A 13,610-nucleotide genomic window follows, 5' to 3' on the forward strand; every position below is an offset into this window, starting at 1 on the left:
TTTCTTCTTAAATTCCATATATATGTGTTAGCATACAGTATTTGTCTTTTTCTTTCTGACTTGCTTCACTCTGTATGACAGACTCTAGGTCTATCCACCTCATTACAAATAGCTCAATTTCGTTTCTTTTTATGGATGAGTAATATTCCATTGTATATATGTGCCACATCTTCTTTATCCATTCATCCGATGATGGGCACTTAGGTTGTTTCCATCTCCCGGCTATTGTAAATAGAGCTGCAATGAACATTTTGGTACATGACTCTTTTTGAATTTTGGTTTTCTCAAGGTACATGCCCAGTAGTGGGATTGCTGGGTCATATGGTAGTTCTATTTGTAGTTTTTTAAGGAACCTCCATACTGTTCTCCATAGTGGCTGAACCAATTCACATTCCCACCAGCAGTGCAAGGGTGTTCCCTTTCCTCCACACCCTCTCCAACATTTATTGTTTCTAGATTTTTTGATGATGGCCATTCTGACTGGTGTGAGATGATATCTCATTGTAGTTTTGATTTGCATTTCGCTAATGATTAATGATGTTGAGCATTCTTTCATGTGTTCGTTGGTAGTCTGTATATCTTCTTTGGAGAAATGTCTATTTAGGTCTTCTGCCCATTTTTGGATTGGGTTGTTTGCTTTTTGTTATTGAGCTGCATGAGCTGCTTGTAAATTTTGGAGCATTAATCCTTTATTAGTTGCTTCATTTGCAAATATTTTCTTCCATTCTGAGGGCTGTCTTTTGGTCTTGTTTATGGTTTCCTTTGCTGTGCAAAAGTTTTAAAGTTTCATTAGGTCCCATTTGTTTATTTTTGTTTTTATTTCCATTACTCTAGGAGGTGGGTCAGAAAGGATCTTGCTGTGATTTATGTCATAGAGTGTTCTGCCTATGTTTTCCTCTAAGAGTTGGATAGTTTCTGGTCTTACATTTAGGTCCTTAATCCATTTTGAGCTTATTTTTGTGTATGGTGTTAGGGAGTGATCTAATCTCATACTTTTACATGTATCTGTCCATTTTTCCCAGCACCACTTATTGAAGAGGCTGTCTTTTCTCCACTGTACATTCCTGCCACCTTTATCAAAGATAAGGTTTTCATACGTGCGTGGGTTTATCTCTGGGCTTTCTACCCTGTTCCATTGATCTATATTTCTGTTTTTGTGCCAGTACCATACTGTCTTGATTACTGTAGCTTTGTAGTATAGTCTGAAGTCAGGGAGCCTGATTCCTCCAGCTCCTTTTTTCGTTCTCAAGATTGCTTTGGCTATTCGGGGTCTTTTGTGTTTCCATACAAATTGCGAAATTTTTTGTTCTACTTCTGTGAAAAATGCCAGTGGTAGTTTGATAGGGATTGCATTGAATCTATAGATTGCTTTGGGTAGTAGAGTCATTTTCACAATGTTGATTCTTCCAATCCAAGAACATAGTATGTCTCTCCATCTATTTGTATCATATTTAATTTCTTTCATCAGTGTCTTATAATTTTCTGCATACAGGTCTTTTGTCTCCTTAGGTAGGTTTATTCCTAGATATTTTATTCTTTTTGTTGCAATGGTAAATGGGAGTGTTTTCTTGATTTCAATTTCAGATTTTTCATCATTAGTATATAGGAATGCCAGAGATTTCTGTGCATTAATTTTGTATCCTGCTACTTTACCAAATTCATTGATTAGCTCTAGTAGTTTTCTGGTAGCATCTTTAGGATTCTCTATGTATAGTATCATGTCATCTGCAAACAGTGACAGCTTTACTTCTTCTTTTCTGATTTGGATTCCTTTTATTTCCTTTTCTTCTCTGATTGCTGTGGATAAAACTTCCAAAACTATGTTGAATAACAGTGGTGAGAGTGGACGACCTTGTCTTGTTCCTGATCTTAGTGGAAATGCTTTCAGTTTTTCACCATTGAGGATGATGTTTGCTGTGGGGTTGTCATATATGGCCTTTATTATGTTGAGGAAAGTTTCCTCTATGCCTACTTTCTGCAGGGTTTTTATCATAAATGGGTGTTGAATTTTGTCAAAAGCTTTCTCTGCATCTATTGAGATGATCATATGGTTTTACTCCTTCAATTTGTTAATATGGTTTATCACATTGATAGATTTGTGTATATTGAAGAATCCTTGCATTCCTGGAATAAACCCCACTTGATCATGGTGTATGATACTTTTAATGTGCTCTTGGATTCTTTTTGCTAGTATTTTGTTAAGGATTTTTGCATCTATGTTCATCCATGATATTGGCCTGTAGTTTTCTTTCTTTGTGACATCCTTGTCTGGTTTTGGTATCAAGGTGATGGTGGCCTCGTAGAAGAAATTTGGGAGTGTTCCTCCCTCTGCTATATTTTGGAAGAGTTTGAGAAGGATAGGTGTTAGCTCTTCTCTAAATGTTTGATAGAATTCGCCTGTGAAGCCATCTGGTCCTGGGCTTTTGTTTGTTGGAAGATTTTTAATCACAGTTTCAATTTCAGTGCTTGTGATTGGTCTGTTCATATTTTCTATTTCTTCCTGATTCAGTCTTGGTACATTGTGCATTTCTAAGAATTTGTCCATTTTTTCCAGAGTGTCCATTTTATTGGCATAGATTTGCTTGTAGTAATCTCTCATGATCTTTTGTATTTCTGCAGTGTCAGTTGTTACTTCTCCTTTTTCATTTCTAATTCTATTGATTTGAGTCTTCTCCCTTTTTTTCTTGATGAGTCTGGCTAATGGTTTATGTATTTTTTTTATCTTCTCAAAGAACCAACTTTTAGTTTTATCGATCTTTGCTATTGTTTCCTTCATTTCTTTTTCATTTATTTCTGATCTGATTTTTATGATTTCTTTCCTTCTGGTAGCTTTGGGGTTTTTTTTTTTGTTCTTCTTTCTCTAATTGCTTGAGGTGCAAGGTTAGGTTGTTTATTCGAGATATTTCCTGCTTCTTAAGGTGGGCTTGTATTGCTATAAAATTCCCCCTTAGAACTGCTTTTGCTGCATCCCATAGGTTTTGGGTCGTCGTGTCTCCATTGTCATTTGTTTCTAGGTATTTTTTTATTTCCTCTTTGATTTCTTCAGTGATCACTTCATTATTAAATAGTGTATTGTTTAGCCTCCATGTGTTTGTATTTTTTACAGATCTTTTCCTGTAATTGATATCTAGTCTTATGCCATTGTGGTCGGAAAAGATACTTGATACAATTTCAATTTTCTTTAATTTACCAAGGCTTGATTTGTGACCCAACATATGATCTACCCTGGAGAATGTTCCATGAGCACTTGAGAAAAATGTGTATTCTGTTGTTTTTGGTTGGAGTGTCCTATAAATATCAATTAAGTCCATCTTGTTTAATGTATCATTTAAAGCTTGTGTTTCCTTATTTATTTTCATTTTGGATGATCTGTCCATGGGTGAAAGTGGGGTGTTAAAGTTCCCTACTATGTATGTGTTACTGTCGATTTCCCCTTTTATGGCTGTTAGTATTTGCCTTATGTATTGAGGTGCTCCTATGTTGGGTGCATAAATATTTACAATTGTTATATCTTCTTCTTGGATTGATCCCTTGATCATTATGTAGTGTCCTTCTTTGGCTCTTCCAGTAGTTCTTATTTTAAAGTCTATTTTGTCTGATATGAGAATTGCTACTCCAGCTTTCTTTTGGTTTCCATTTGCATGGAATATCTTTTCCCATCCCCTTACTTTCAGTCTGTATGTGTCTCTAGGTCTGAAGTGGGTCTCTTGTAGACAGCATATATAAGGGTCTTGTTTTTGTATCCATTCAGCCAATCTGAGTCTTTTGGTGGGAGCATTTAGTCCATTTACATTTAAGGCAATTATCAATATGTATGTTCCTATTCCCATTTTCTAAATTGTTTTGGGTTCATTATTATAGGTCTTTTCCTTCTCTTGTGTTTCTTGTGTAGAGAAGTTCCTTTAGCATTTGTTGTAAAGCTGGTTTTGTGATGCCAAACTCTCTCAGCTTTTGCTTGTCTGTAAAAGTTTTAAATTCTCTATCAAATCTGAATGAGATCCTTGCTGAGTAGAGTAGTCTTGGTTGCAGGTTTTTCTCCTTCATCACTTTCAGTATGTCCTGCCACTCCCTTCTGGCTTGTAGGGTTTCTGCTGAGAGATCAGCTGTGAACCTTATGGGGATTCCCTTGTGTGTTATTTGTTGTTTTTCCGTTGCTGCTTTTAATATGCTTTCTTTGTATTTAATTTTTGATAGTTTGATTAATATGTGTCTTGGCATATTTCTCCTTGGATTTATCCTGTATGGGACTCTCTGTGCTTCCTGGACTTGATTAACTATTTCCTTTCCCATATTAGGGAAGTTTTCAACTATAATCTCTTCAAATATTTTCTCAGTCCCTTTCTTTTCTCTTCTTCTTCTGGAACCCCTATAATTCGAATGTTGGTGCATTTAATGTTGTCCCAGAGGTCTCTGAGACTGTCCTCAGTTCTTTTCATTCTTTGTTCTTTATTCTGCTTTGCAGTAGTTATTTCCACTATTTTATCTTCCAGGTCACTTATCCATTCTTCTTCCTCAGTTATTCTGCTATTGATCCCATCTAGAGGACTTTTAATTTCATTTATTGTGTTGTTCGTCGTTGCTTGTTTCATCTTTATTTCTTCTAGGTCCTTGTTAAATGTTTCTTGCATTTTGTCCATTCTATTTCCAAGATTCCGGATCATCCTTACTATCATTATTCTGAATTCTTTTTCAGGTAGACTGCTCATTTCCTCTTCATTTGTTAGGGCTGGTGGGTTTTTATCTTGCTCCTTTATCTGCTGTGTGTTTTTCTGTCTTCTCTTTTTGCTTATCTTACTGTGTGTGGGGTCTCCTTTTTGCAGTCTGCAGGTTCATAGTTCCCACTGTTTTTGATGTCTGTCTCCAGTGGCTAAGGTTGGTTCAGTGGGTTGTGTAGGCTTCCTGGTGGAGGGGACTAGTGCCTGTGTTGTGGTGGATGAGGCCGGATCTTGTCTCTCTAGTTGGCAGGTTCACATCTGTTGGTGTGTTTTGGGGTGTCTGTGGCCTTATTATGATTTTAGGCAGCCTCTCTGCTAATGGGTGGGGTTGTGTTCCTGTTTTGCTAGTTGTTTGGCATAGGTTGTCCAGCACTGTAGCTTGCTGGTCGTTGAGTGAAGCTGGGTGCTGGTGTTAAGATGGAGGTTTCTGGGAGATTTTCACCATTTGATATTATGTGGAGCTGGGAGGTCTCTTGTTGACCAGTGTCCTGAAGTTGGCTCTCCTACCTCAGAGGCAGAGCCCTGACTCCTGGCTGGAGCACCAAAAGCCTTTCATCCACACGGTTCAGAATAAAAGGGAGAAAAAGTAGAGAGAATTAGTAGAAGTATGAAGAAAGAAAGAAAGATAGAAAGAAAAAGAAAGAAAGATAGAAAGAAAGAAAGAACGAAGGAAAGGAAGGAAGGAAGGAAGAAAAGCAAAGAAGGAAAGAAGGCAAGAAGGAAAGAAAGGAGGGAGGGAGGGAGGAAGGAAGGAGGGAAGGAAGGAAAAAAGACAGAAAGAAAGAAGATACAGTAAAATAAAATAAAGTATAATAAATAAATTGAATTAAAAAATAATTATTTAGAAAAAAAAAGGGACAGAGAACCTTAGGACAAATGTTGGAAGCAAAGATATACAGACAAAATCTTACACAGAAGCATACACATACACCCTCACAAAAAGAGGTAAAGGGGAAAAATCGTAAATCTTTCTCTCAGAGACCACCTCCTCAATTTGGGATGATTCGTTGTCTAAAGTAGGGAGGTAAGGAATGAAGGAAGGAAGGAAGGAAAAAAATAAAGAAAGAAATAAAGAAAGAAAGAAAGAAAGAAAGAAAGAAAGAAAGAAAGAAAGAAAAGAAAGAAAGAAAGAAAGAAAGAAAGAAAGAAAGAAGGTAAGTATAATAAAGTTATTAAAATTAATTATTAAGAAAAAAAGTTAAAAAAAAAACATGGACGGATAGAACCCTAGGACAAATGGTGGAAGCAAAACTATACAGACAAGCTCTCACAGAGAAGCATACACATACACATTCACAAAAAGAGGAAAAGGGGAAAAATCATAGATCTTGCTCTCGAAGCCCACCTCCTCAGTTTGGGATGACTCGTTGTCTATTCATGTATTCCACAGATGCGGGGTACATCAAGTTGATTGTGGAGCTTTAATCCGCTGTTTCTGAGGCTTCTGGGAGAGATTTCCCTTTCTCTTCTTTGTTCTCACAGCTCACAGGGGCTCAGCTTTGGACTCGGCCCTGCCTCTGCGTGTAGGTCGCTGGAGGGCGTCTGTTTTTTTGCTCAGACAGGACGGGGTTAAAGGAGCCGCTGATTCGGGGGCTCTGGTGCACTCAGGCGGGGGGAGAGGGTGGGGCACTGTGTGCGGGGCGGGCCTGCGGTGGCAGAGGCCAGCGTGACATTGCACCAGCCTGAGGCACACCGTGCGTTCTCCCGGGGAAGTTGTCCGTGGATCCCGGGAACCTGGCAGTGGCGGGCTGCACAGGCTCCCCAGAAGGGGGTTGTGGATAGTGACCCGTGCTCACACACAGGCTTCTTGGTGGGAGCAGCAGCAGACTTAGCGTGTCCCGCCCGTCCCTGGGGTCCGTGTTTTTAGCCGCGGCTCGCGCCCGTCTCTGGGGTCCGCGTTTTTAGCCGCGGCTCGCGCCCGTCTCTGGGGTCCGTGCTTTTAGCCGCGGCTCGCGCCTGTCTCTGGGGTTCGCGCTTTTAGCCGCGGCTCGCGCCCGTCTCTGGAGATCCTTTAAGCAGCGCTCTTAAACCCCTCTCCTCGCGCACCAGGAAACAAAGAGGGAAGAAAAAGTCACTTGCCTCTTCGGCAGGTGCAGACTTTTCCCCAGACTCCCTCCCGGCTAGCCGTGGTGCACTAACCCCTTCAGGCTATGTTCAAGCCGCCAACCCCAGAAACCGAAACCCGAGCCTCAGCTCGCAGCCCCGCCCGCCCCGGCGGGTGAGCAGACAAGCCTCTCGGGCTGGTGAGTGCCGGTCGGCACCGATCCTCTGTGCGGGAATCTCCCCGCTTTGGCCCTCCGCACCCCTGTTGCTGTGCACTCCTCCGCGGGCTCCGAAGCTCCCCCCTCCGCCTCCCGCAGTCTCCGCCCGCGAAGGGGCTTCCTAGTGTGTGGAAACATTTCCTCCTTCACAGCTCCCTCCCACTGGTGCAGGTGCCGTCCCTATTCTTTTGTCTCTGTTTTTTTCCTTTTTTCTTTTGCCCTACCCAGGTACGTGGGGAGTTTCTTGCCTTTTGGGAGGTCTGAGATCTTCTGCCAGTGTTCAGTAGGTGTTCTGTAGGAGTTGTTCCACGTGTAGATGTATTCTGGTGTATCTGTGGGGAGGAAGGTGATCTCCGCGTCTTACTCTTCCGCCATCTTCAAGGTCCCCCCTGACATGAATAACTTTAAACCACAGCCAATTTACAATAAGTTTAAAGGTGACATTCACACAAGTTAGAGAATGCAATGCCAAGAGATCCTAGTGTGTAAAAGAACAGGATCCTAAAGGAAGTTCCATGCTGTGAGATACACTGTTTTACCACATTGTGTGGTAAAATGGCTAATGAAAAAATAAAACAAAAGTCCTAGTTGGTACAGTCCCCAGATGGAACTTCTCCTAAATTTTCACTACCAAGAAATATTTTGAAAAATAGAAAGCCCACAGAACACTAAAGTACAACTGAAGGAAAACCTGATTTTGGAATCTGTGAGGAATTAATATGTGACTAGACACTAGTTTGTTCCATCATTTGTCCACTCAGAGCCCAGGATTTGTATCAACCAGAGAAGCAGGCAGTCATTTATCTAAGAGTTGATCTATGAAGCATAGTTATGGATTTCATACCTTGTGTCACTTTTTCCTTCTATCCCTTCACCCTCCCCCACATGATTATTGACTGCATTGATTGATTGATTGATTGATTTGCCAGACATTCCTTTAGGCATTAGGCATGTGTACAGTTGTGAGAAAAATAGATATGGACATCACACCTGTTGAGCATCTAGTCTCTTGTGGGGAGAAATACTTTTTCTTCAAATAATTGTACAATTTTGTTATAAAGAAAAAATATAGAATGCTTATGAGAGTTTATAATAGAGGGGACCAATCTTGGACTATTAATGAAGTCTTAACTGAAAATGTTAAAATTTATATTGAGAGATGAAAGATAACTAGTATAAATGAAGTAAATAAAAGAATATTTCAGTTAGAAAAAAGAGGGAGCTAAGTCACTGAGGAAGGAAGAAGTGTGTTTGTTGGAGAAGGTGAAAGTAAGAGAGCCTGGAGCACACTGAGTAACCAGAACTATATGAACAGAAGCTGGAAAATTAGAGTCCAGATCATGTGGGACTCTGCCAGGTATGTCAAAAAAATGCCATTAAAGTAATAGGAAAACATTGAAGGGTTTTAGTCTGGACCATGGAAAGGAACAGATTGGTGTTTTTAAAAAGATCGCTTTGGTTGCAGGACAAAGGGGAAGTAAGACCAGTTAGGAGGCTATTTCAGTAGTCCAGGCCAAAGATGGCAGTAGATTGGACTAGGAAAGTGACAATGATGAAAGAAAGAAAGAGAAAAATTGAAATATATTTTTGGTGTAAAATTAACAGAAAATAGTTATGGATTTGATATGTAGAATAAGTGGTATCAAAGGGTTTTCTTCATTGATGACTCCAAGGTTTTTGGCTTATACACTTGGATGAAAGGTAATATGACTTGGGCCCTGCAGATCCCATAACTTACTCAGGGTAGATAGGGGAAAATTGATACTGATATGTCCACTTCAGGGTCTTGACAGAAAATAGATGGCACTTTCAAACAGTATAATGAAAAGGGATTAATAAAGGGCCAATTTATTATGGTGTAAGAAAGGTTAATAGAGACCAAGTCTCAATGAATCTCACCAGGACCAGCAACACTGAATAACCCTTATAAACCCCCCCCCCCCAAGCTTTGAATATTCAAGGGAAAATAATGATTCCCAGAACCTGGAAAGATTAGCTATAGATGAGAACTTTCTCTGACAGGACCTGTGTCCTTTTACCAGAGGTTAAAAATATACACAGCTCCTTTAGGTAAAAGAGCACAGCCAATTTGCCCTTTAATCTCCTGATGGAGTCCCCCATGGGCCGGACTCAGCTATGAGCTAGAAGGAAAGGAGTGCATTGATGCAGTCCACAAAGGTTAGCCTCCTGGTTATGAGCAGAATGGGTACAGAGTGAAGAGTAGCCTCTGAAGAGCAAGGCAGGGAATATCCAGCAGGGCCAATTCATTTTTCTCCTCAGGATCCACTCTTATTGTTTGTCTAGATAAAATATTCATGTCCTCAACATGGAGAACACACAAATTCCCATCAGCTACCATCTAACTGCACGGTAGTGTCAATTTCAATGATATTTCCACTGGAAAATAAAATCTTAGTAACCTCCAATTACTCTTTATTTAAGGCAATGGGTGGTGGAAAGGAGGGAAAAAGAAACAAAGTAAAGCATAGCTTCTTCAGCTCCTGATTTCCTAGCAGCTTATGAGTCCTAAACTGATAATTATAGTTTATCTTTCTACCACAAGCAATTCATTGTCCTCCTTTGCACTCTGTAGCATATTGGCTGGGTATGTTTTTTTTTGTCTGGTGGGATAAAACAAACCTTTATCACTGAAGGATCTGAATCTTTGACAGTCTATATTTGTTGTAGTTTTCCACTGATTAGGGCTATTGGCAAAGAGAGTAAAAAGAGGCACCTCTGTGAATCCATTGAGTTCCAGTAGTGGTGCTCCTTGGCTTTTATTGTGTAGCAGAGACCCAGTTTCCCCTCGGAAATCAGAATCAATCACCCCAGCCAACAAGTGATTCTTTCTGTGCCTGCTAGCTCATGGGGCATCTCAAATGGCTAAGAATCAGCCTTAGCTTTCCAGTTTACTGAAAACTATGACTCTTCCCTGCTGGAAGTGTTCTACCTTGACTAGTAGGAATTTCAATATCATCAAACCCAATATTGTAGTAAAAGGAAGCAAAAATTCCTTTAATACATTGTTAGATATAAGAGTGAGAGGGGAAACTTCCACCTCCACCCATTGGTTTCTGGTTACGGGGCACAGGGGATCTTTTATTGACTGCAGCTTTAAAGTTGTTGTCTCTCAACTGGCAGAGTCCTCCGAATCTTCAGTATGCCATGTCTTTGTACCCAATTTTAAGGATTCAATTCATCAGATAATATTAATTTACTTTTTCGTTACTTCTTGTTTTGTTTTTTTTTTAACATGCTTTATTGGAGTAAAATTGCTTGACAATGGTGTGTGTTGGTTTCTGCTTTATAACAAAATGAATCAGTTATAACATATACTATGTCCAGATATCTCTTCCCTCTTGCGTCTCCTCTCTCCCACCCTCCCTATCCCACCCCTCTAGATGGTCACAAAGCACCGAGCTGATGTCCCTGTGCTATGCAGCTGCTTCCCACTAGCTATCAATTTTACGCTTGGTAGTGTATATATGTCCATGCCGCTTTCTTGCTTTGTCACAGCTTACACTTCCCCCTCGCCATATCCTCAAGTCCATTCCTCTAGTAGGTCTGTGACTTTATTCCTGTCTTACCCCAAGGTTCTTCATGACATTTTTTCCCCTTAAAATTCCATATATACGTGTTATCATATGGTATTTGTCTTTCTCTTTCTGACTGACTTCACTCTGTATGACAGACTCTGGGTCCATCCACCTCACCAGAAATAACTCAGTTTCATTTCTTTTAATGGCTGAGTAATATTCCATTGTATATATGGTGCACATCTTCTTTATCCATTCATCTGTTGATGGACACTTAGGTTGCTTCCATGCCCTGGCTATTGTAAATAGAGCTGACATGAACATTTTGGTACATGACTCTTTTTGAATTATGGTTTTCTCAGGGTATATGCCCAGTAGGGGATTGCTGTGTTTGTATGTTAGTTCTATTTTTTTAGTTTTTTAAGGAAACCTCCATACTGTTCTCCATAGTGGCTGTATCAATTTACATTACAGACCAGCAGTGCAAGAGTGTCCCCCTTTTCTCACATCCCTCTCCACAGCATTTATTGTTTGTAGATTTTTTGATGATGGCCAGTCTGACTGGTGTGAGAAGATATCTCTCTGTTAGGTTTTGATTTGCATTTCTCTAATGATTATGAGGTTGAGCATCTTTCATGTGTTTGTTGGCCAGTATATATCTTCTCTGGAGAACTGTCTTAGGTCTTCTGCCCATTTTGGGGTTGGGTTTTTTGTTTTTTTTAATATTGAAGCTGAATGAGCTGCTTGTCAATTTTGGAGATTACTCCTTTGTCAGTTACGTCATTTGCAATTATTTTCTCCTATTGAGGGTTGTGATCTTTTGTCTTGTTAATTGATTTCCTTTGCTGTGCCAAAGCTTTTAACTTTCTTCGGTCCCATTTGTAATTTTTGTTTTTCTTTCCATTTCTCTAGGAGATGTGTCAGAAAGGATCTTTCTGTGGATTTATGTCATAGAGTGTTCTGCCTATGTTTTCCTCTAAGAGTTTTGACAGTGTCTGACCTTACATTTAGGTCTTTTAATCCATTTGGAGTTTTATTCTTGTGGTATGGGGTTAGGGAGTGTTATAATTTCATTCCTTTGCATGTAGCTGTCCAGTTTTCCCAGCACCACTTCTTGAAGAAGCTCTCTTTGTGTCTCCATTGCGGCTATTCTTGCCTCCTTTATCAAAGATAAGGTCACCATATCTGCATGGGTTTATGCTGGGATTTCTATTCTTTTCCATTGATCTATATTTCTGTTTTGCACCAGTACGATACTGTCTATTACACTGTAGCTTTGTAGCATAGAGCTGAAGTGTCAGGGAGTCTGATTCCTCCAGTTCTGATTTTCTTTCACAAGATTGCTTTGGCTGTTTGGTGTCTTTTGTGTTTCCATACAAATTGTTGAACTTTTTTGTTCTAGTTCTGTGTGAAAATGCCTAGTGGTAGTTTGACAGGCGAGTACATTGAGTCTGCAGATTGCTTTGGGTAATATAGCCATTTTCACAAGTTGATACTTCTAGTATCAAGAACATGTAAATTTCTCCATGTATTTTTATCATTGTTAATTTCCTTTCATCAGTGTTCTTATAATTTTCTGCATACACGTCTTTTGTCTCCGTCGGTAGGTTTATTCCTAGATATTTATACTTTTATTACAATGGTAAATGGGAGTGTTTTCTTGATTTCACTTTCAGATTTTTTCAACATTAGTGTATAGGAATGCAAGAGACTTCTGGGCATTAATTTTGTATCCTGCTACTTTACCAAATTCATTGTTTAGCTCTAGAAGTTTTCTGGTAGCATCTTTAGGGTTCTCTATATATAGTATCATGTCATCTGCAAACCAGTGACAGCTTTACTCTTTCTGAATTTGATTCCTTTTATATTTTTTTTCTTATTTTATGGCTGTGCTAAAACGCCAAATCTATATTGAATAAAAGTGGTGAGAGTGGTGGCAGACATTGCCTTGTTCCTGATCTCACTGGAAATGCTTTCAGTTTCACGATTGAGGATGATGTTTGCTGTGGGTTTGTAATTTGGCCTTCATTGTGTCGAGATAAGGTCCCTCCATGCCTACTTTCTGGAGGGTTTTTATGTAAAATGGGCGTTGAATTTTGTCGAAAGCTTTCTCTGCATCTATTGAGATGATCATATGGTTTTTCATCCTTCAATTTGTTATATGGTGTATCACATTGATTAATTTGCGTATATTGAAGACTCCTTGCATCCCTGGAAAAACCCTACTGGATCATGGTGTATGATCCTTTTAATGTGCTGTTGGAATCTGTTTGCTAGTATATTTTGTGAGAATTTTGCATCTATGTCATCAGTGATATTAGCCTGTAGTTCTTTCTTTGTGACATCATTGTCTGGTTTGGTATCAGGCTGATGGTGGCCTCGTAGAATGAGTTTGGGAGTGTTCTCCCTCTGCTATATTTTGACGAGTTTGAGAAGGATAGGTGTTAGCCTTCTCTAATAGTTTTGATAGTAATTGCCTAGTGAAAGCCATATGGTCCTGGCTTGATTTGTTTGATTGGTACAGAATTTTTAATCCCTTAAGTTTCAATTTCAGGCTTGTGATGGGGTCTGTTCATATTTTCTATTTTCCTGATCAGGTCTTGGCGTGTGCATTTCTAGGAATTTGTCGCATTTCTTCCAGGTTGGTCATTTTATAAGTGCAGTAAGAATTAGCTTGTAGTGAATCTCTCATGAGTCTTTTGTATGTCGGCCAGCTGCCAGTGTTACTTCTCCGTTTTCATTTCGAATTCTATTGTATTTGAGTCTTCTGACCCCTTTTTTCTGATGAGTCGGCTAAGGTTTAATCAATGTTTGTTTTCTTCTCAAAGAAACAGAGCTTACTAGTATTATGATCCTTTGCTATCGTTTCCTTCATTTCTTTTTCATTTATTTCAGATCTGACCTGTATGATTCTTTGCCTTCTGCTAATTTTGGGCTTTTGTTTGTTGTTTTTCTACTTCTTTCTATAATTACTTTAAGTTGCAAGGTAGGTTGTTTATCGAGATGTTGTCCTGCTTCTTAAGGTGGGCTTGTATTGCTATAAACTTCACCCTTAGAAACTGTTTTGCTGCATCCCATAGGTTTTCAGTCATCGTGTT

This window comes from Tursiops truncatus, chromosome X (assembly GCF_011762595.2).
Source record: "Tursiops truncatus isolate mTurTru1 chromosome X, mTurTru1.mat.Y, whole genome shotgun sequence".
NCBI lineage: Eukaryota > Metazoa > Chordata > Mammalia > Artiodactyla > Delphinidae > Tursiops > Tursiops truncatus.